We start from the raw sequence: 21,614 nt of genomic DNA on the forward strand, positions 1-21,614 counted from the left end.
CTGTATCAAGCATCTCCCCTCACTGGCCTGGAGAGAAGGCAAAGTCAGAAGTTGGTCCATCCTAAAGTTAATACATTTCAGGAATCAAGGAGGGGTAATGACACTAGTTTGTGCTGGCTACTTTCTTTCATTTACTTACTGCCCACATCCCTGACTGTAAGGGAGCCCAGAGAGGTGGTGGTGCTTGCCCAAGGTCACACAGCACAGCTGCGTTCTTTCTCCTCCCTTCCCAGGGCCTGTGTAGAGATGCCCCAGGTTGGGTGGCAGAGCTGTTAGCAACCTGTGCCAGAAGAGACCACATGCACACAGGGCGGACAGGTGCTCTGCAAAGTCTTGCAAGGAAGCCCCATGGGCGGGCTGAGACCTGGCAAGGGACCTCCTTGGGTTGAAAGAGACAGGATTTGAAGAGAGAATGACAAAGAAGAATTAATGATTCAGGAGGCCTTGGACACGGCCTGATCTCAGTGTTCTTCTAAGGCTTTTTCTCTTTCCTGTCCTGTCGCCCCGGGTATTTCTTTCCCTCCTTACTTTAAACTTTGATCAGATGCTTGTTCTCTTGTCCCCCAGGCCCAGACGAGTCTGGGCAGAGAAATGGGCAGGAGGACAGAGGACAGGAAGGAAGAGCCTCGGCCGCAGGCGGGGCTGGTGCTGAGAGGGCAGACTGCTGTCGGCCCGTCCTGGCCGCCGGGGAGGCACGTGCTCTGGGGCGTCTCCGGGAGGCGGCAGGTGTGTGGCGTGGCCCGTCCTCGCCACCACTAAGTGGAGTGTGCACTGCTGTGCTTTCCCTGGTGAGGACCGGGGCTGTGAGCTGGCAGGCTGTCAGCAGCTGAGCTGGAACACCCCAGGGCCTCACGGTGGGGAAGAGGCCAGAGGCCCCCGGAGGAGGGGCTGGGTGCACATGGCTGTCCCAGCTCCCGCCCAGGGTCTGAGGGCAATGCAAGAAGCGCTGTCACCACTGAAAGTGAAAGTGAGAGTCACTCAGTCGTGTCCAACTCTTTGCAACCCCATGGACTGGTCCATGGAATTCTCCAGGCCAGAATACTAGAGAGCCTTTTCCTCGGCTCCTAATGAAGAAGGAAAAATAAGTAAATCAGCAGTTTGGAGCCTGGCGGCTCCCTGTGGAGAAGACGGCTCTCCTTCTGTGCAGGAAGGTAAATCTGTTGGTTTTTTTTCCTTAAATATATTCCATCTAGGACAGCTTTTCTTTGGATCTCCAGCTGCTTATGAAAAGTCTTTGAAATGGAGAAGAGGAGAGACAAGTCACTAAGGCTCAGACTTGCCCTGGATTGCTGAAGCCGTTCCTGGCCCCCAGGGGCCACACATGTGGACTCCCTCCGTGTTTCCTGAGCATCTACTGTGGGCCAAGCTTGGCGCCGAGGCTCTCGCCTCCATCCTCTGCCTCCATCCTCATGGCTGCCCCGGGAGGTAGGAAGTCTAATGCCCGTTTCACAGATGAGGAAGCTGCCTACCCAGTGAGCTCCAGACGGGAGCTGCTGTCTCAATGTCAGGCAGCCTTGAAGACGTGATTTCACAGGGCTGACTGTTCATGGAAGACGGAACAGAAACTCAGAGAGGGAATCACCTGAGCAAGGTCACACAGCAAGTCACTGACAGTCTGTAAACCTGACTCTTAATTCCGAAGGCGATGCTCCCTTCACTGTCCACACTCAAGCTGTTCTCAGTTGCTTATATTTGGTATGAATGTGGGAAAGAGGTATCCATGGAGAAGTGATTATCTGGACCCAACACCAGTCAGAATGGCTCCCTCTGAGCCTCAGTTTCTGGACCTGTGAAATGGGAGTGATGCTGAGTTCTAGAATTATATCTTTAAGACACAGTCTCACAGTCTGTTTCTTTCTTCTATCCCTCCTCCCCAGATATCGCCTTCTGGGTCACAAGGCCATGCCTGTCCCCTTGAGGTATAATCATCTCTCAGGAGACTCCCCAGCCTGGTCTCACGGTTTTGTGAATGTGTTGTGACCATTCACACCCCCAATCCAGTGCCTCGGCTGGTCCCTCTGCCTAGAGGGTTGCTTTCTTTTTGGAATTTAAAACTATTTATTTTTCTGCTTTATGAGAAAATATTTACTATGTTTGATTAGAGTGTCCTTTTCCCTTGCTTTCCATCCCTCCCTTGTTTCAAGATTCACAGTGGCTCCCCCGAATCCCCACACACCCCTCCACATTCCAGTCGTACAGCTCCACTCCGGACTCCCCAGATGGGCCAGGATCTTCTTGCCTTTCTGCCTTGGCACTTGCTGCCCCTCTGCTGGGATGATTTCCTCCCCTTGTGCATCGGGTGAAATCCTATCCATCCGTAAGACCCAGCCCAAATGTCCCCTCCTTTGCAAAGTCTTCCCTGGTCCTCTGGCCCACCTTGAGTAGAGGCAATTGAGACCATATGCCTGGTTCATTTCTTGCATTCATTCACCAGCACATTGTAGGAACAATAATCTTATGTTGAGTGAGTCACAGTGTTCAGCACACTGAATTATCAGTATCTGTCTCATCCACCCATGTGGCACTAAGAAAATACTTCCTGATCCTTACTACGTGGCAGGTTCTAGCTTTAGTCTCATTTCCTGAGGGTGCACTGGGTTTCCTGAGGGAGGGTCTGTGCCTGGATCACCTCTGGGTCCCCAGAGCTGGCATCTACCCTCAGAATGGCCAGAGACTGCCTACTGATCACATCACACTCACTCCTGTTCTTCACTAGAAGAGCCAGCTTTCCCCTGACTTTGCCTCCCTCCCTACCTTCCACAGGCCCAGACTGGCCCAGGAAGTGGGTCAAGTGTCCCCAGCACACTTAGCAGCCTGGGGAGGGTCTGCTCAGCCCACGCCTGCCTCCCCCTCCTCAGCACCAGCCCCATTCAGACAGCCAGACAGACAGGCAGACAGACAGACTGATGAGTCCAAGTCCTCACCTTAGAACCAGTGGGGAAGGGGATAATTTCCTCCCATAACACTGCTTATGGGGAATCTGGCCTATCTGGCTTCCCTTTCTTAGGTTCAGGTTTGATTCATTGCACAGATATATTTGGGGGTGCATCTGGTGTCCCTACGAGGTGCGCCCGTGCTGGGGTGTGGCTGTGGAGGGTACTGAGTGCGGCCGCCTTCGACGCTGAGGCATCCCCGGACACTGAGGCAGCCCCATGGGGGAGCCTGACATCCTGAGCGCTGGGAGAGGCAGGGCTGCTGGGCGGACGCAGGGAGAGAGTAGCGGGATCGAGGCATCTGGTTGCCTCCTCTGGGCCGCAGGGGCTTCGCAGCTGCAGGGGCTCCCCCGGCTGCCTGAGGCCCTTCCTCACTCCTGCCAACATCAGGCAGAGGGTCTCTGACTGATGGGGTGGAGACTTGGCTGTCCAGGCCTCCTCTCAGGGAGGGGCAGGCTCCCCCTGGACCCCTGAGTTTCGGCCTTGACCCTCTGATCTCTTTCCTTCTGGCCCTGACCTCAGACCTTAGTCAGGAGGTGTCTGTGTGGACAAGCCCCCCTTACCCTCACCCCATGACTCCCCTCGTCAGAACTCCCAGGCCTGCCTCAGACCTGTGCTGTCTCAGGAAGGAGTGTCTGCTTCCCAGGGCAGTGAGTTTAAGCAGCTGGGCCAGCAGGAGATCGATGCTTATGTCAGGGGTGAAGGAGGGAACAGATGTTTTCTGAACAGCAAATCCATAGACGCAGGAGGTGGGAGGGGATGGGAAGGAGGGACACAGTGATTTCGCGTTCGGGAGTGAGCCTGGGGCCTGAAGGATGGACAGCAGTTCTCAGCGGGGGCCGGGGGCGCGGGTGTGCCTGTGGAAGCGCCACGTGGGCTCCAGTCCAGAGCTGCCTTTGCGCCACAGGCTGCAGGCTGCAGGCTGCAGGGAGGCTGGAAGGACACGGGCAGATTTTCCATCTGACCCCTCAGTGCATGGCCAGACCTCCCCGCCAGGGGGCTGGGGGCCAAAGCTGTGCTACTCAGGAACCCCAGACATGAATGCTGCCAATTAACCTTGAGCTCCTCCAAGAAACTACATTACCAGAAACATATCCACTGCGGCACTGTGTGTGTGTAAATATTCATGTGTTGATGGGTGTCTTAGCAGGACCACCAGACCTGGAGTGAGATCATTAAATCATGCCTTTAGAGCCCAGATCCTGTGTATGGAAAATACCCCATGTTGCTTTTCATGACAGTTATGAAGAAATAAGCACCTTCTTCTGTATTAATTGTGTTATTGATATTCCCCCCTGCCTCACCGCCCAAGTGTTCCTGGCAATTTCCTCACAGGGTCTCGTGGGGAGAAAGCAAATCCAAAACCTTCAAAGTCAGAGAGACTGAAGTTGAAATTCTAGCTCTAATGCCTCTCTGAGCCTCAGTTTCCCCACTTGCAATAATGGGGCTTCTGATAGGCATGTGCTGCTATGAGGATGAAAGGCCCTGGCTTGAATACAGGCTCGCCGGAGCCCGGGGTGGTTTGTCTGACCTCTAGGTCAGCGGCCCCCAATCCGGTCCTGGTCTGTGGACTGTTAGGAACTGGGCAGCAGAGCAGGAGGTGAGTGGCAGCCGAGCAAAGCTTCATCTGTATTTACAGCTTCTCCCCACCACGCCCACTGCAGCCTGAGCTCCGCCTGCTGTGGGATCAACAAACGTAACACACTTGAATTATCCTGAAACCATGCCTGCCCTGGGCCATGGAAAAATTGCCTTCCACAAAACTGGTCCCTGGTGCCCAAAAGGTCGGGGGCCGCTGCTCTGGGGGATGCAGGGATCTCAGTGTGTGTGTCTGAGGAGGGTGGGAGGTTTGGCCGCCTGGGGCATGATCCGTGGGCTGCCTGGGGAATTGCTGGGCCGACAGTTCACTGTCCAGGCCAAAAGCCCTGGGGAGGCCCTTTTGGCCGCAGTCTCATTTTCGAATGCCATCTGTGTGTGTGTGTGTATGTACATGCATGTGTGTGTGTGTGTGTGTGTATGGTAGGGTGGGGAGTGATTGCGCAAAGTCCCCACGTGCTTCTCCACAAAGCGGGGAGGAAGGAAGGGTGGGCCAGGCCTGAATCCGCCTGGCAGGTGAGACTGGTCCTGGCTTCCGGGATGAAGACGTTTCATTAAAAGCTCTGATATTTTCTGGAGAGAGAGGACACCCACCATCCTCACGATGCTGAGCCGTTTCCTTGGGGTCTCGGGCTCTAGAATCCAGGGGAGCCCCCAGCCCCTCTCCTCTCCAGCCCATCCCTCCAGGCAGGAGCCTGTCCCCATCTGAGCCTTGGTGCTGGGTGGGGTTGAGAGCAGGAGCAGGGGGCTCCCTCCTCAGCCCAAATAAGCCTCAGCTTTTTGGGGGCCTCACTCAGGGAGGGCTAAACACCACAGACTGGTTCAAAACAGACCCCCAAGCACTGTCTTCAAGTCAAATCAAAGTAGCCCACGCTTTGTTGGCTATCGGAGGGCTAGGAGCTGCCCTCAGGCTTGGGCACTGGGCCCATGGGTCCGCCAGGCTCTTGTGCAGCGGCAGGAGGCCCTGGGGTTTTGTGATTTTTCTGGGACTCGCAGGGATCTCAGTCCTTTCCCGGCACAGCTTGGCATCATGAGAAGCAATAGCGAACTCCCTGGGGGTGGAGGGGGGCAGCCCAGGCTGGCGTGGGTCAGGCCAGCTGGGTGCTGGTCCCAGTGGGGAATGCAGGGGGTTTGCTAAGGGGCAGAAGAAATCTGCTTGAAGGCGCTGGAGAAGCAGCGCCAGCTCCCTGTTCGGGGGGCCCGTGACCCAGCGTGTCTGCCCTGAGGCTCCCGTCCCGGGTGGTTCATGGGTGCAGGGAATGGGTCGGAGGGGCTCAGCTCAAGCCTCGGGCTGCTGAGGCGGGAAGGGGTTCATGACCAGCCCTGGGAGCCAGGGAGCTGGACCTGCAGACACAGATATTCTCCATTATCTAATATCTTTTTTCTCATATTGGTCAGGGCCATTACCAGCTTGGTCACAGGAGCATTGAGAGCCACTTACAAACAGGGAGTGGGCTATGCTGGAGTCTGGAGTCCTGTTCCTGTCTTCCCCACAAAGTCCACACACACACTCACACACTCACACACTCACACACACACAAAGACACACTCACACACTCTCTCACACACACACACTCACACACACTCACACACACACACACGTGCACACACACCCCACAGAGGAGTGGGGACAGCCAGGATCCCAGCCCACATTGACTTCCCTTCAGGACGCTGGCTGCAGCCAGCAGGTCACCTTCTCCTCGGAAGGCCGCCTGTCTGTCTTGGGCTCCCAGCCCACTGGGCTGAGGACATGTGCTCACACCTTCGCTGCAAGGGAGGCTGGGAAAGTGTGTCTGTTTTCCAGGCGTCTCCATAGGGAGGTGGACCATGCCTCCCCTCATTAGATGGCAGAGTTTCTCAGACCTAGGAGGGGTTTTCACAGGGCAAGGTCCCGTCTTCTCCCCGGCCTTATCCCACGCCACTCACCCCACCGCTCACTGCACTTGGGGCCTCTTCCGTTTGGTTATGCCCAGTGATGTGGTCCCCGCCTTGGGGCTCTGCCTAAGCCCCCCCAGGTCTGTGATGCTCGCGCCCCATTCGTGGCCCCATGGCTCCGCAGTGAGGCCTGATCACTGGGTCCAACAGCGCTGCCGCTCAGTTCCCATCCCAGTCATGCTTTACCACTTTATATTGTTTTCCTGCCTTTCAAGCGCTTCTCACCTCCTGTAATCATTGTAACACAAGGCGGACGGAGGCATCCTGCTGCCAGGGATTTTGGCTAGAGCTTACAATCTGGGGCAACGGCTAGGAAGTAACCCTAGCTGAATAAATGGAGCAAATAAATACAGTTGTTGGATGCATGTTAGACTTGCCGAGAAAGTGGGATGGCTTTCGTGACCATCATCCCAAGCCAGTAATTCAGTGTACAAGAGGTCAGACATTCTCAAGGAGACGGGGAAGGGAATTTGCAGGAGGAAGCGCGCTTTTGATTGTTCTCTTCCCCTCGATGAAGGGGTGCTCCCTTGGGTCACGGCCCAGTGATGGGGAGCCAGGAGAACTTTTCCCGGAGATGAGGGTGCCCATTTCCTGCCCTTCCTTCTCCAGGGGCTCCTGAGCAGCAGACACATCTGCAGCCATTGGCCTGAAGCTTGGGTATCAGGCCCTTGAGAGAGCTTCCTGAGCCCCTGGAGACTGGGGTGTCTGTGAACGTGCGGTGGAGTCTACACTCCCCTGGGGAATTCAGGGCCGGGACTGCGCTGAAGCAGCCCCAGGTGGCCGGCGACAGAGACAGGGCAGCCGGGCACTGCCATTTGGTGAGGCGAGGATGCGCCAGTTTCCCACAGACGGGGGCTCAGGAAGGTAAGCACGCTGGAGACGTTTGCATGCGACACCTTGCCCTTGCCAGGAGGGCTGCTGGCTGGAAGAGGGCACCCAGGCAGAGAGAAGCTGTGCCTGGTGGGGGCAGGGGGCCCAGGAGCTGGGCTCACGAGGATGGTTACAGAAGTTCAGCTGACAAGGGCATCTACCAACAACAAACTGGGGGAAAGCCCTTCATCAAGGAGCCCCACGAAAGAGCCAGCATTGGGAGGCCAGAAGCAGGCATCTCTAATTTTGGAATTGGTTTGATTATTTTGGATGAACAGTCATGCAAAATGATTCAGATAGTCATAGAAACTTGGGATGGAATCTTCCTTAAAAACCCCCTAGGATATGGTACCAAGCCAGTGGTCTTCCCTTAGTCTTCAATTCCATTAATGTTTGATTTTAGCATTTTGATGTTCTAAGAGGTGGCATTTCAACTTCCCCATATAGTTTCTTATAACAATAAATATATTTTCCTGATATCTAGCCTCTTCTCTAGTGAATCAACTCTTGACTATTTAGAAAACAGACTTAATTAGCCTTTTTCCCCTTCTCCCGACTCTACGATTACTGTTGAGATGTTGGACAGTTTCTTAGCACACATTAAAGATGCAGTTCAAACACTGTATTCCAATATTCAGTTTGGTTTAGTTCATTCTTTATTGGGTTTCCCTGGCGGCTCAGCTGTGAAGAATCTACCTGCCAATGCAGGAGAGGCAGGCTCAATCTCTGGGTCAAGAAGATGCCCTGGAGAGGCGAACGGCAATCCACTCCTTTTGCCTGGAGAATCCCCAGGGACAGAGGAGCCTGGTGGGCTATGGTCCATGGGGTCGCAAAGAGTCAGACATGACTTAGCGACTAAGCAAAAGCAAAAGCAACAGCACACGATGTGACGGAACAGCCCTCCCGGGGGGGAGAAAACCGCCAAGGGCACCAGCCAAGTCCAGAGACCCTTGTCTCTCCGCAGCCAAGCTCCCTCCTGCCCTGCGCCAGAAGCAGAAGGGCTAGGACAGGAGGGGAGTCTGGGAATGCAGGCTGCACCCCCCCCCCGCCCCCCTACCCCATCCCTGGTCTGAGCTGAGGCAGTGAGAAATTTAAAACTGCATGTGAGACTGAAGTTCTAATTGTATGGGACTTTCAGCCACTTGAAGACTGAACTTATTCCTGAGATGAGAGCTGAAGTGATTGCAAAGCTATCTCTTAGCCAGAGATGTAAAATAAAGAGGGAGGGATATGAGAGACTAGAGGGTTGAAGACAGTTTGGAGAAAATGAAGCTCTTTGTTATTTGTACCTCATTTGTGTTTAGACCAATCCACAGATCTGTTACCTTTTGGTTCACTTATTTATTAATTCATTTCCTGCCTCCCCACTCCCACTTCACTCTGTGTTCTACGAGACCAGGAATCTTCTCGGCCAAGGTCAAGGTCACTGCTGTGTCCTTAATACCTAGTACGATGGCTGGCACATAGTAGATGCTCAATAAATCTATTTTAAATAAGGGAAAGAGCAAATGTTCAAATACATTTATCAATATTGCTGTGACCTATTTTATTAAGTTGGTTGAAAATGTTATTTGATATTTGAGGACTGACTTTGCCCCCAGGTAAAATGGCTTGGACTCCTCAACCCCAGGAGCTGGTCAGCGGGCTGAGCCACTGACCACACAGCTCAGTGCTTTGGCAAGGCTCTGTCCCCCAGACACCAGCCACCAGGAGCGGGAGGCAGAGCCCAGGGAGTCTGGGCCGGCCTCCCCCGGGACACAGCTGTCACTGATCTCCAGTTAGAAGTGGCTGCGAGGGGGCTGGTGGCTCAGAGTGCCTGACAGGCGTGCTCCTGTTGCCAGAGGAAGGACTTTTCCCAAGGACTTCCCTGATGGTCCAGTGGTTAAGACCACATACTCCCAATGCAGAGGGCCTAGGCTTGATCCCTGATCCAGGAACTAGATCCCACAGGCTGCAACTAAAGATCCCCCATGCGGCAACAAGATCCCACTGCTGCTATGAAAGCCCCGTGCAGCCAAATAAAAAAAAAAAAAAGGGAACTTTCCCAGTGCGCTTTGTGGGCCGGGCACTTGGCACACCCATTCTGTTACTCTGCAAGTCACCAGCAGAGGGCGGTGCCGCCACCCCATTTCCAGGTTCACCCCTCCTGCCCATCCTTAGAGCTGCTTGCACCCCTCGCTTCCTTACCTGGAGCTTCAGGAAGCAGCTGCACATCTGCTTTGTTTAAGGGGAGAGGGTTGGAGAAAGCAGAGTGTTTAGTTTCTTAAGGCTGCTGTAACAAAGTACCACAAACTGGGGTGGCCTAAAACAACAGAAATGTATTCTCTCTGGAGGCCAGAAGTCTGAAATTAAGGTGCCAGGTGGGCCGTGCTCCTTTGAAGGATCTAGGGAGGAGCCCTTCTTTGCTTCTCCCAGCTTCTGGTGGCCCTGGCACTCCTCGGCTCCTCAGATAGTGGCAGCAGAACTTTCTCTGCCTCCGTCTCCACAGGGTCATCTTCTTTTTGTAAGGACACCTGACACTGGATTTAGGGACCACCCCTAAACTCAGGATGATTTCATCTCAAGGTCCTTAACTGATTACATTCCAAAGACTCTACTTCCAAATAAGGTCACGTTTTGAGGTTCTGAGTGGACATGAATTTTGGCAGGACACTACACCCCAACCCCAGAGGACCCTTGATTGACGGCCTACTTTGCCCTAGGACCTGTGCAAGTCACCTGCATCTTCCAGTCCTCATTATGTTTCAACAAACTGGGAGACATGTGTTATTGTTTCCTTTTGTTTTTTCCCAGAGGAGGAAACTGAGGCTCAGAGAGGCTCCCTGACTTCCGTAGGTCACATGTGAACCAGGGTTGAGCTCAGGGCTGTCATCCTCCAAAGCCATCTACAATGGTTTATGAGAAGCTTGAGGACTGGGGTTTTGGCCTTATTCATTTTCATCTCTCTTCTCCCATCATTTCTGGAGCTAGCACTCTGCACACTGGTAGTTCTGAAAACTGATAAATAATAAAGGGACCACTGACCTTGAGAAAGACCTGGAGCAGGTGAATCACTGACGTGGTTGCTGACCCTTATGTTTGCTGGGTGTGTGGACCAGCCCCCAAAAACCTCCTTCAAAAACCTCTTGCTGACAAGTGATGCCAGCTCTCATTGACTAGGTGCTCCTGCTCCCCAGAGAAATCTTGCAGCCCCTACAATCTCAGATCTGTGCTAGCCCTGGAAAACAGGAAGGGCAACCATAATAATGATGAAATCTAAACAATGGTTACAATTTGTGAAATGCTTACTACCCCACAGGCCAGGTGTTTATACAGGTGATATTTTGAAATCTTCATAACAGCCCATATAGGTAAGTATTATTATCCCTGTTTTTGCATAGAGGTTGCATTCTGATCTGAGTCTCCCTGACTTCGAAGTTGGTATTTCTGCACCTTTTTTTTTTTTTTTTTGGCTCCTTTCCAACTTCCCTGCCAGAAGGACACCTTTGTCCTACCACAGATTTCCTGGGCAAAGGGTGGAGGGAAGTGGGAAGATGCCGGAAGCAGAATGTCTAGGCTGAGTCAAGAGGATTCCTAGGTCCATGGGGAGGGCCCCCATACAGCTCTGAGTTTTAAATGACTTCAGAGAGAAAAAACATCATTCCCTGAAGAGCCAATTAATGCAAGTTATTTGCATATCTAAATCAGTTCATGAAAATTATAACAAGCTCCTAGTGGACTTGGGGATGGGTTCAGAAGTGTTGAACACTTAAAGAAAGTTTTTGTGTTAAGGTTTTTCATTTGCTTGTTTTATTTCTTCTAAAATTTAACTTGACCTGGCTTGAAAAATAAAGAACTCACTAACTCGTGGATCAGGTGTAGATCGACTTCAGGCACAGTTTGATCACGACTTCAGCATCGTATTTTATGCTGCTTGCCTCCTCCTCGTTAGTTTTGTTCTTGTAGTCAGTTCCTTCATAGTAGCACAGTGACTGTAGCAGTTGTAGGTCTCACTCTTGCACAAACTCCTTCTAGAGATAGCTTTTCTCTTCTGATCAATAAACCAGATTTCTGAGCTTAAATCTTATTGAACTAAGTTAGGTCATGTGCCTTCCCTGAGCCAATGATTAAGGCCAAGGGAACTAATGGGATTAAACTACTGTGTTCAAGCCCATCAGAGATCACGCCTCAAGCTACAGGTGAGATAATTACATCTCAGCTGCTACAGGACAGGGAAACGGTGGGATGGATGTTGGGAAGACATCTCAACATCCTCTACAAAGATCTCCAAGGGGAAGGAAAATGGAACTGACATTCTTTGATTCTGCTATGAATCAGACCCTTTTTAAATTTTGACCACACATTGTATGGTAGGTGTTTTTATTTCCATTTTCAAGATGAGTAAATAGATTGAGATTCAGAAGTTTGTATCTCATAACACTCTTGACATTAGTAAGTAGCGGACTTTGGGTCTGAATCCTGGCTACTTGTCCCTGCTCCTTCCATCTGCTGAGGGAGCTCTAGCTTCATTGTCTCCTCTTCCTCCATCTCCTTCTTCAGACCCCTCATGCTTCCTAACACTTGGAGCTCTGTGACTGAGGGATACTGGCACAGAGATCTGAAGATTCTTAACTAAAAGGTGGACAGAATCCAGCGCTGAGTGTCAGGGACTTGCAGGATCATCTCATTTTCCCTCAGGCCATGAATCAACATTTCTCTTACCAGCTTGTTAGATAAAGATACAGAGAGGGCAAGGCATTTTATTAAGGTCACACAGCAAGCGATGATGATCAAGAATAGCAGGCACTAGAAGGCTTGTGTTCTAACCATCTCTCTCAATTTTTAAAATTAAGTTTTACCGGAGTATAGTTGCTTTACAGGGCTGTGTCAGTTTCTACTGTCCAGCAAAGTGAGTCAGCTATATGTGTACATAGATCCCCTCTTTTTTGGATTTTCTCCCCATTTAGATCACCACAGAGCAGTGAGCTTTGCAGTAGGTTCTCATTAGTTATCTATTTTATACACAGTATCAACAGTGTGTATATACACACATATATCAGTCCCAATCTCCTAATGCTCTCCTTTCAATTGCGTTTAAAGCAGCACATGTAGCATTTATGCACTTGGAACTGGTGGACATTGCTGGTACCCTAAGCCAGGCTTCACAGGTAGGAATCACCGTGGCCAAGGCCCTTTCAACCCAGGTTTGATTTCTGAGCTCCTCAGGGCCTGCTAGAAACTCACTCTAATCCAACAGACCTTCTTACATGCCTCCAACCTATACGTTCCCAGGAAGTTGTTTGCAGCCATCATCTCTTTACATGTCACAACAGCTCTGTGAGGGGCGGGGCTCACTCTCCAGGGACCCACAGGGGTAAGCTGGAGCTCAGAATTTAGCCACTTGCCCAAGATTACGAGCCAGGCTATGAACTGGCTCCATCAGATACCAGTGCCTGACTGTACCACTTCTAATGGAGGTGCTGGGAAAGGATTTGAAGGGGAGGTGGTATAACATCTGTGTTTTGAAGGATGGGGGAAGAGTTAAGCTATGATAGAGTCCCCTCATTGGTCCAATGCTTTTCAGGTTCAAGTGATCTTGCTTGTAGAATCACCAACTCACTCACTCACTAACTCAATCATCCATTCAACCCTTCAGTAACTATTCATTTTTATGATTTTAAAATATTTATGATTTATTTTGTCAGCACCGGTCTTCGTTACTGTATGTGAGCTTAGCCGTCATTGTGGCGAGCGGGGCTCCTCCTAGCTGTGGTGTGCAGGCTTCTCACTGCGGTGGCTCCTCTTGTGGAAACGGGTGTGCGGGCTCAGCAGTCGTGGCCCATGGGCTTCGCTGCCTCGAGGCATGTGGGATCTTAGTTCCTGGACCAGGAATCGACCCCGAGTCCCCTGCACTGGCAGGGGTTTCTTAACCACTAGACCACTAGGGAAGTCTTGGGAGATATTTTCTGAGCACTGTTTGGGTTCTGAGGACTCAGTGATGAACAGGACAGGGTCTCTGTCCTGAGGCAGCTTCTGGTTATCTCACAACAGCATGAGGCAGGCCAGATGTCAAACTGCCATTCCCATTTGGCAGACTAGGAAACTGCCGCTTAACCAAATGACGTACTGGTCCAAGATCATGCCCGCTATGTGAGTGACATTACTAGGACTGGAACTTTGGTTTTCCAATCCCCTCAGTTACACTGCCCTGGACACCAGTGGGATCACAAAGGAGAAAATGTCAGCTTGCTTTCTTTTATAGTTTCTTTCTTTCTTCCTTCCTTCTTGCCTCCTTTCTCCCTTCCTCCCTTTCTTTCTTGACATAAAAATGTAGAGAAGACAGTGCGTTCTTGCAAGACTCTATGCAGAGAGCTGCAGTTAGGAGGGACTCTAGGCCTGGGGACCCTCCCTGAGCCCCCAGAACTTTGGAACCAAGGTCCTTGAGGAGAAACTATTAGCATGCAGGCAAGTTATTGCAACCAACCCGGCCGGGCTTTTAATCAGGCAGCATTTAAACTGTCCCATTTTGTCTGCGATTTCGCCGGATGTTTACATCATTTGTAATGAGACAAATTGGGACAAATTGCCAAGGACACTTATGTAAATGAAACCAACAGACATGCTCCCATCTCCATGGTCGATGGAGGGCCTCTTTTACTTTCCCCTCCCTTTCTCTCTAGGGATGTTGTAGGGAAGAAATTGTACTTTAAATTCTGCAGACCTTCTCCCTGGGCAAACAGAATATTCCTTGTAAGACAACAACTTTACATTTCTGGTTGTGACTCTCTCCTTCATCTTATTTACTCTCTTACCCACCTCGAAGGAAAAGTAATGGTGCAATAAACACAGTTGTTTTAACTGTTTCTATTTTTCCCTGCACAGAGAAGAGTTGGATCTACAGTTCCTGGAGTAGGTCTATGGAACCTTTGGAGAACTGTTCGTTCAGTTGAGTTTGGGAATCAGGGCTACTAAAGTTAGCTCAGAGTCTCCCGTGCAGGACCTTTCAGAGCTTTTGATAAGTTGATGAGCAATAAGAATCTCCTAGAGCAGGCGTGGCTTCTAGCAGACATTTCATGAATTGTTCATGAGCAGAAGCAGCTTTGTAAAAAGTCCTGTGAACACTGTCTCCAAAAGACTTGGCAGAAACACAGCCTCTCTGGCAGCAGCCAGATACCCTCCTATTATACCTTGTAAGTCTGGCTGATGACAAACCCAGATTCTGGAAGGTGAGGTTCCCACCTGAGTGGACAGCATGACTGGGACGTGCAGGAGTCAGAGGACTGTGGGGTGTGGGCCCGGAGGGGGCAGAATCTGCCCTCGGCCAAGCAGTCCACCCGTCGTACCTGATGGCCTTATCAAAGACTCGCACCTGCTGGCCTCCCTGCCTTGGCTTCTGCTGGGTCCTCCGGCCTCTGGGCCTTTCTCCTCCCTGCTTTGCAGGGCAGGCACTGCCCTGGCCCCTCGTCATGTCTTCCCGTCCAGAACGGGGATCTGCAGGGCAGAGAGCCTGCGTTCCGATCTTGAGATCCTTCATCTCCAGCTCAGCTCAGGACCTAGTATGCTCACTAGGTATCAGATCTTTGGCCTTGAGATGCCAAGACAAATAAGACATGGACCCTGCCCGGGAAGAACATGCTGCTCAGGGGAGGGGCAGACAGGAAACCAGTTACAATTAGGGTGATCACCAGGGTGATGGGGACAATCAAAGGGAAGACAGACCTTGCCCAGCCTGAGACTGTCAGGAAGGCTGGATTCCAGAGGGCAAGCAGTGACATGAGGGGTAAGTAGGAATTACCTGAGTGAAGATGGGTGTATGGAAATGTGTTCCAGGCAGACAAAACAGCCTGAGCAAGAGACAGCATACTGGTTTAAGAAACTGGATGAAGGTTGGTGTGGCTCTGGGGGGAGCACAAGAGATGAAGAGGCTGATAAGTGCCAGAGGGGGGTCTGCGAGAGAGGGAGCTCCAGATCCTGCCTCTTTCATAGGTAGGGGGAGCGTGGGGCAGAGCGAGTGCTGGCTTTCACAACTCATGAGAACCAGACTTGAAAACGAAGACCCCGTCCCCTTACCCAGCCCCGCTCTGAGTACCTAGGCCCTACAAGGTCCTGCCTACACTCCTGCCTGAGCAAGAAACTATTTGGAATTGCCAAAAAATAAAAAAGAAGAAGAAGAAAGAAGGCAGGAAAGAAGAAAGAAAAAAAGTTAGTGGCAGAAACACTCCATGCTTCAGTCTTTGTTCCCGTTGTTCTCGCCCCCTAAAACTCTTCCTTGTGATGGTCACATAGCTTCCTCTCTGTTTATTAAAACCTCTCCTCAGATGCTCAGATGTCAGCTCTGGTGAGAGACCTTTTCTGAACTGTTTGAGAAGCTGCTCCAGTGTGGGCTTCCCTGGCGGCGCTAGCGGTAAGGAACCCGCCTGCCGGGTGCAGGAGACAGAAGCCTTCTGTACCGCCTCACCTGCTTTATTGTCCCTCCGGTTTACCTTCTTCCTCCTGATGTTCATTACACACTGATTTGTTCACGTGGCCATCGTCCATCTCAATGCAACAGAAAGCTCCGTGGAGATGGGACCATCTTGCTGACTTCCAGTGCCTAGCTCAGGGCCTGGCCCGCAGTAGATGCTCACTAAAAGGTTTTTTTTTTAATTTTTTTAATTTTTATTAGTTGGAGTCACTAAAAGCTTTTGATTGACAAGCAAACAAAAGATAAGTTATAAGCACCAGGTGCTTCCACATGTATTGTCTCATTAGATTCTCAAAACGCCCCTATAAGAATCAAAAACATCACCCCTGTTTTTGGAGAAGGACCCGACAGGTCCCCTCATCAGCCACAGGTGGGGCCAGGATGTGACTTCAAATGGAAAGGTTCCACTTCTCTGAGCTTTGTTGATCCATTGCTCAGTTGTGTCCGACCTTCTTCCATCCCCTGGACTGTAGCCTGCCAGGCTCCTCTGTCCATGGGATGTCAGCCCTATTAAGTAGACATTATAGTTCTCCAAAGGCTGCTCCCCTGCTGAAGTAACCCTGCTCTCAAACACACAGTTTTGCCTCTTTCCAGGAGATGCAGCTCCTGGAAAGTTTTCTGAAGGAAAAATAATCGAATAACCGCCAAAATGAAAATCATTTTGGCACTCTTTATTGCATGATTACTATGTTCTGGTTGCTGTGCTAAGGACATTCCTCCCATCAATTCAATGAATCCTCACAGCTACCTACAAGATCGGGATTATTATTATCCCCATTTGGCAGATAAAGAGACTGAGGCAGCTTAAGTAGCTCCAGGCTCCGGCAGTAAGTAGTGAGGTCTGGATTCAAGTACAAATAGCTGCGTTTGGAGCTGGCATGCCTCTGTCCCCATGGCATCTGTTTCCACAGATGCCCACCTAGTGGGCAGTGAAGGGTTCTCCCTTTGACCTTCACTAACTTCTATCTTTGACAACAAAGGTTGTCCTTTGGTTTTTCCATTAGTCACATATGGACGTGAGAGTTGGATCATAAAGAAAGATGAGCACAGAAGAACTGATGCTTTTGAATTGTGATGTTGGAGAAGACTCTTGAGAGTCCCTTGGACAGCAAGGAGATCAAACCAGTTAATTTTAAAGGAAATCAACCCTGAATATTCACTGGAAGGACTGATGCTGAAGCTGAAGTTCCAAAACTTTGGCTACTTGATGCAAAGAGCTGACTCACTGGAAAAGACCCTGATGCTGGGAAAGATTGAAGGCAGGAGAAGGGGACGACAGAGGATGAGATGGTTGGATGGGAGCAAACTTCAGGAGATGGTGAAGAACAGGGAAGCCTGGTGGGCTGCAGTCCATGGGTTTGCAAAGAGTCGGACAGGACTTAGCGACTGAACAACAATAACGACTTCCATCTGGTGGGAAACCTCAGGCCACTGAGATTCTCTCTACAAGGAACTTGTGAGATCATGATTGTGATGGAAATGGCTTTTTTTTTTTTTTCTAGGGCAGACAATTAATCAGGAGTATTAATGAAAATGCCAGCTCCATTATTGCAGAAACGTAAGTAATTTATTGGGAATTGGACTGAGGCCATTAAAATGTTATTACAGGCTTGTCAGTCAGCCCTCCATGTGCTTCTGCTAAGAAACCACTGCCTTAATGAAATTGTTTGGTTCTCCCAACTCAAAGTTGACGATGCCTGGTGTGCTGTGCTAGTGAAAGTGACATCCTGGGGCCCCCAGGCCCACACAAAGCAGCTTTCATGTTCTATCTTGCTTTAATGATCTGTGAAACTCCTACTGTGTGCCAGGCACTGAGACAGAGAAGAAAGCATGGAGACACAGGCTCTGCCATCAAGGAGCTTGTAAACTTAGGGGGGACATGTATGTAAAGATAGCTATATGAACATGCTGAAAAATAGCACATGCAGTGACTTTAGAGAATTCAATTCTGGCTCAAGGTGGATGGGAGGCTTCATGGAGGAGGTGTCACTATGCAAAAAAAAATTCTTTCCTGGTGAGTTGCTTCTCTCCCCTAAGATCTGATGGGACTATGACACACGTTCTCAACGGGGATGACAGAATTTTCATAGGGGTAAAAATTGGTTCTTTCCGGTGGAGTGTGTGTGAAAAACAACGACAACAAAAACTTAACTTTTTTTATGTTTAAAGCACAGGTATGCATACAGTACATAGGTAGGTATACAGCATATTTTTGGCATTAAAATTTCATAGTGGAGGGGAAGAAGACAAAGGGGGAAAATGCCTAAAAAAGACATGAATGAAGAAAAGAACCAAGGGACTTCCCTGGTGGTCCAGTGGTTAAGATTCCACACTTCCACTGTACGGGGTGTGGGTTCAGTGACTGGTCAGGGAACTTAAGATCCTGCATGCTGTGAGGTGCTGCCCAAAAGAGAACAACGACAACAAAAAATGAAAAGAAAAAAAATTAGCAGCTGAGAAGCAATCAGCAGTTGGACCACAGATCCCAGTACACAGATGGGGTGAGTGTGCCCTCCGGGATGTCGGCTGATAGGAAACTGCATGAGTTATAGCCCACAGTGAGAAAGTGAGGCTGAGGTTTTGGCCAGCCTCGATGCTGGCCAAACAAGCCGACAGCTTTACTTCACCCCTTGTCTCCACTCACGCCCAGTGAAATCTGTCACCAGCCCCCCAGCAGGGTCTCTGGCTCTCCTCTTGGCTGTGGCAACGTTCGGGAAGCAGATGAAGGCAGTTCCCAGGGACTGACAGTCCCTCCCAGCCAGCTGCCCCTACCTGCTCTGTGACACAGCCGGAGGAAGCAGGTCTTCCCTGGGAACACATGCTCAGCCATTCCATCCCTTTGCTCCCTGGGACTTGATGGTTACTGGGGAATGACCTATTTCAGCTCATCACCTCTTGTGGGCACCAGAGCTGGGTGACCTCCTCTTGAACACATCCAGTCTGCAAGCCCCTGGTGCATCCACGCCGTCTCCTCTCCTGGGCCATGAAGAGCCAGCCACAGAAACCAGTCACTGCCTGCTGAGGACTAACCAGGCAAGGCCTTGCGCTCCTTTACAGAAGTTCTTTACTGTTCTTCCTGATTAAACGAACCTTCTAACGTGTCTACACATTGCTATTTATTCTACCAGTCAGGATAGGCTGAGATATGCTGCAGTAACAAACAACCCCCAAATCTCAGTGACTAAAAGTAACAAAGGTTCATTTCTAGCTCCTTCCCCTCCTTCCCTTTCTTTTCTCTTACTTCTCCTGTTCCTAACTTCTCCATCTATTTCTCTCCCCCTTTCCTGTGCCTTTGGGTTCAAAATCTTGGCTTTCTCACTAGCACTGTAACTTTGGGCACGTTACTCAGTGTTTTTTTTCAATGCCTCAATTTCGTAATCTTTCAAGCAAGAGGTAATCATATTACCCATTTAACGGACTGTTGAGAAATTAAATAAATTAGTGCATGTAAAGCTCTCAAACCACGCTGAACATAACAGAAATGCTCAGTGTTCTGTCCAATTACTAGCTATATTACTATGACTCTGGAAAGGAGTCAGAAATGAAGACTGTGTGAAGACCCTCACAGTCCTGATGGATGGAAGACAGGTGCTGGACAGGCACAGGGGGTGGTCATGGTCCACCCTAACTGGGTGGGAAGGGAGGTGGGGGCTTAAAGTGAGGGACTGGAGCTGGGCTCCAGGGAGAGGCAGATGTTTGCCAAGGGGTGATGAGCAGAAGAGCATTGAGGATGAGATCAGACACTACGGTCAGTGGGAGAATCCACACAGCTCGGGGCGTGTGGGGCGGGGATGTTCCATAGGAGGGAGTCACGATCAGTTGTGAACTCTAGCAAAATCTCTGCTGTGTGAAAAGCAGATAAGATCAGGACTCAGCTCAGGACCAGGCAAGTGGTCAAGGGGAGCTGATGCTGCAATCAAGGGAGACAGGAAAGACCTCTGGAAGGAGGAATCAGCAGAACCTACAGCCCGACTGGCCTTAGGGATAGAGGAGACATTAGCCACAGGTTTCTAGCCTGCCCAAGGCGGGTAGGACAGGGCGCACACCTTTAGCAGAAAGGATACCGTGGGCCCTGAATTATGCTGGCCACATTCACTCAGAGCCAAACCTAACGACGTTAGTCTGGGGCATGGTGATCGGTCTGCCCTCCTGCTGCCACCACGGTGATGAGACTCCACTCCATTAAAGCAATTTACTCCATCTCCTTAGACCCGGGAAAATCGGAGCGATCTCTAGGGAGGGCTGTGTGATACCTGACCTCCGGCTCACCCTGGGAAGTGCTGCATTTTCAGCCCTGCAGGCAGAAAGCCTGTTTGCTGTCACTCATCCACGCTGTTATTGAGGCTCCCAGGATGTGTGAATCAGCCGAGGGATCTGCATCCTCCTCCCCCGTTGCCCCATCAAGTCTCTGGAAGGGAGAGCAAGTGCTCCCTACCCGTGATGGCTCAGTTTCACTAATTGCACTTAATTCCTCTGCACTGTGCCCGGCAAAGGCCTGCTGAGAGCTCTCCACCGCAGAGTTGGCGGCCCTGTGGCTGGGAAGGAGGGCGGCAGAGGGGAGGGAGGGACCACAGGCTCGGGGAGGGAGCGCACTTTCTGCCAAGTGTTTCCGGAGCTCACACAGGCCTGTTGCCTCCTGCCCCACCTGCGTTGTAACTGGGTGTCGGTGTGTCTGGCTTTCTTATGGGCCAGGAGCTTGCTGAGGGCAGAGAGGCTGCTGTGGACATCTCTGTCTCCAGTACCTGTCCAAGCCACTCATAAGTGTTTGTGGACATGTCAGGGGGATATTCACTAGCATGTAAGCTTAGGAGGGCAGGGACTTGTGTCTCTCTTGTTAACTGCTACATAACCAGCACCTAGCACAGTGCCCCGCAAGTGTTGAACAAACACATATTGAATGAATGAGTGAACGAATCTTCCCTCCCAGCAACCCTGCAAGGTAGGCGTGGTAGACTGCATCACTGGGTCATAATCCCCCCGCCCCCTCGCCCTTCCCTGCCCCACCGGCCCTGGGCTTGGCCATGTGACTCACTCTGACAATATAACAATTGGGAACCTGACTCCAAAATCTCTGCTCTATGCTGTGAAAGCTGGGAGGAAGAGTGGACTTGGGACCTGGTGTCCCAGGCTCCAGAAGGCAGCCGTGGCCATGAACTCCAGGGGAAAAGGAAGGCTTGACAGACGGCTGTCTCTGTGGCCCTGACCACCCAGCCTATGATGCCTCCCACAGGGTTACATGGATGATTCCACATTATCTAACATTTTCTTACTCTGAGCAACTGGTTCTAACGCTGTGCCCTGCCCCTCAGTCATGCTAACTCTTTATCATGCTGTGCTTTTCATGGGAATCAGCCTTGTCTTTCAAAGATGCCATGAGGCGTAGGGTGGAGAAGTCAGTACCAGCTGTGGGTAGCCGGCGCACAGGCTCTGCCGGGCTCTCACCATGCGACACCAGGCAAGTCAAGCCCCTCTAGAACCTGGACGACTGGAAGGCAGGGGCTTGGACCGGAGAAGCTTGAATGACCTGCCTTGCTCCAATTCTAAAAGCTGCCTTCCTCCTCGACCCCCAGCTGGAGCTGAGAACCATTTTTTCTCAGAATCAAAGTTAATTCGAATTGTGAGCTGGAAACGCATCTCAGAGACCCTCAAGAAATGATCGCTGCATCTGAGTCTCATTGTCAAGCCAGAAGATCTGAAATCAAACCCTACCTTTAGCATTTCTTACCTATGTGACTTTAGAAAAACCAGCTGGTCTGGGAAGACCTCAGTTTCCTGATGCAGAAAATGGGTGATAATAGCCATTGTGTAGAACTATTTATGGACTTTCCTGCTGGCTC

At 50.8% G+C, this 21,614-nt stretch overlaps 1 protein-coding gene across 5 annotated transcripts in view; it reads right to left on the reverse strand.

Moving 5' to 3' along the window:
• Positions 1-21,614, reverse strand: part of KCNIP1 (potassium voltage-gated channel interacting protein 1) — a 396,292-nt gene that overhangs the window by 113,148 nt on the left and 261,530 nt on the right. Inside the window, exon 1 of one of the 5 annotated variants that reach the window (XM_070476847.1) lies at positions 1,583-1,673. The exons of the other annotated variants lie outside the window; for them this stretch is intronic. The gene's annotated coding sequence lies outside the window, so the exon portion shown is untranslated. Of the gene's footprint in view, positions 1-1,582; positions 1,674-21,614 lie in introns of those variants that run through there. 5 annotated transcript variants of the gene reach the window in all.

This window comes from Odocoileus virginianus, chromosome 14 (assembly GCF_023699985.2).
Source record: "Odocoileus virginianus isolate 20LAN1187 ecotype Illinois chromosome 14, Ovbor_1.2, whole genome shotgun sequence".
NCBI classification, from domain to species: domain Eukaryota; kingdom Metazoa; phylum Chordata; class Mammalia; order Artiodactyla; family Cervidae; genus Odocoileus; species Odocoileus virginianus.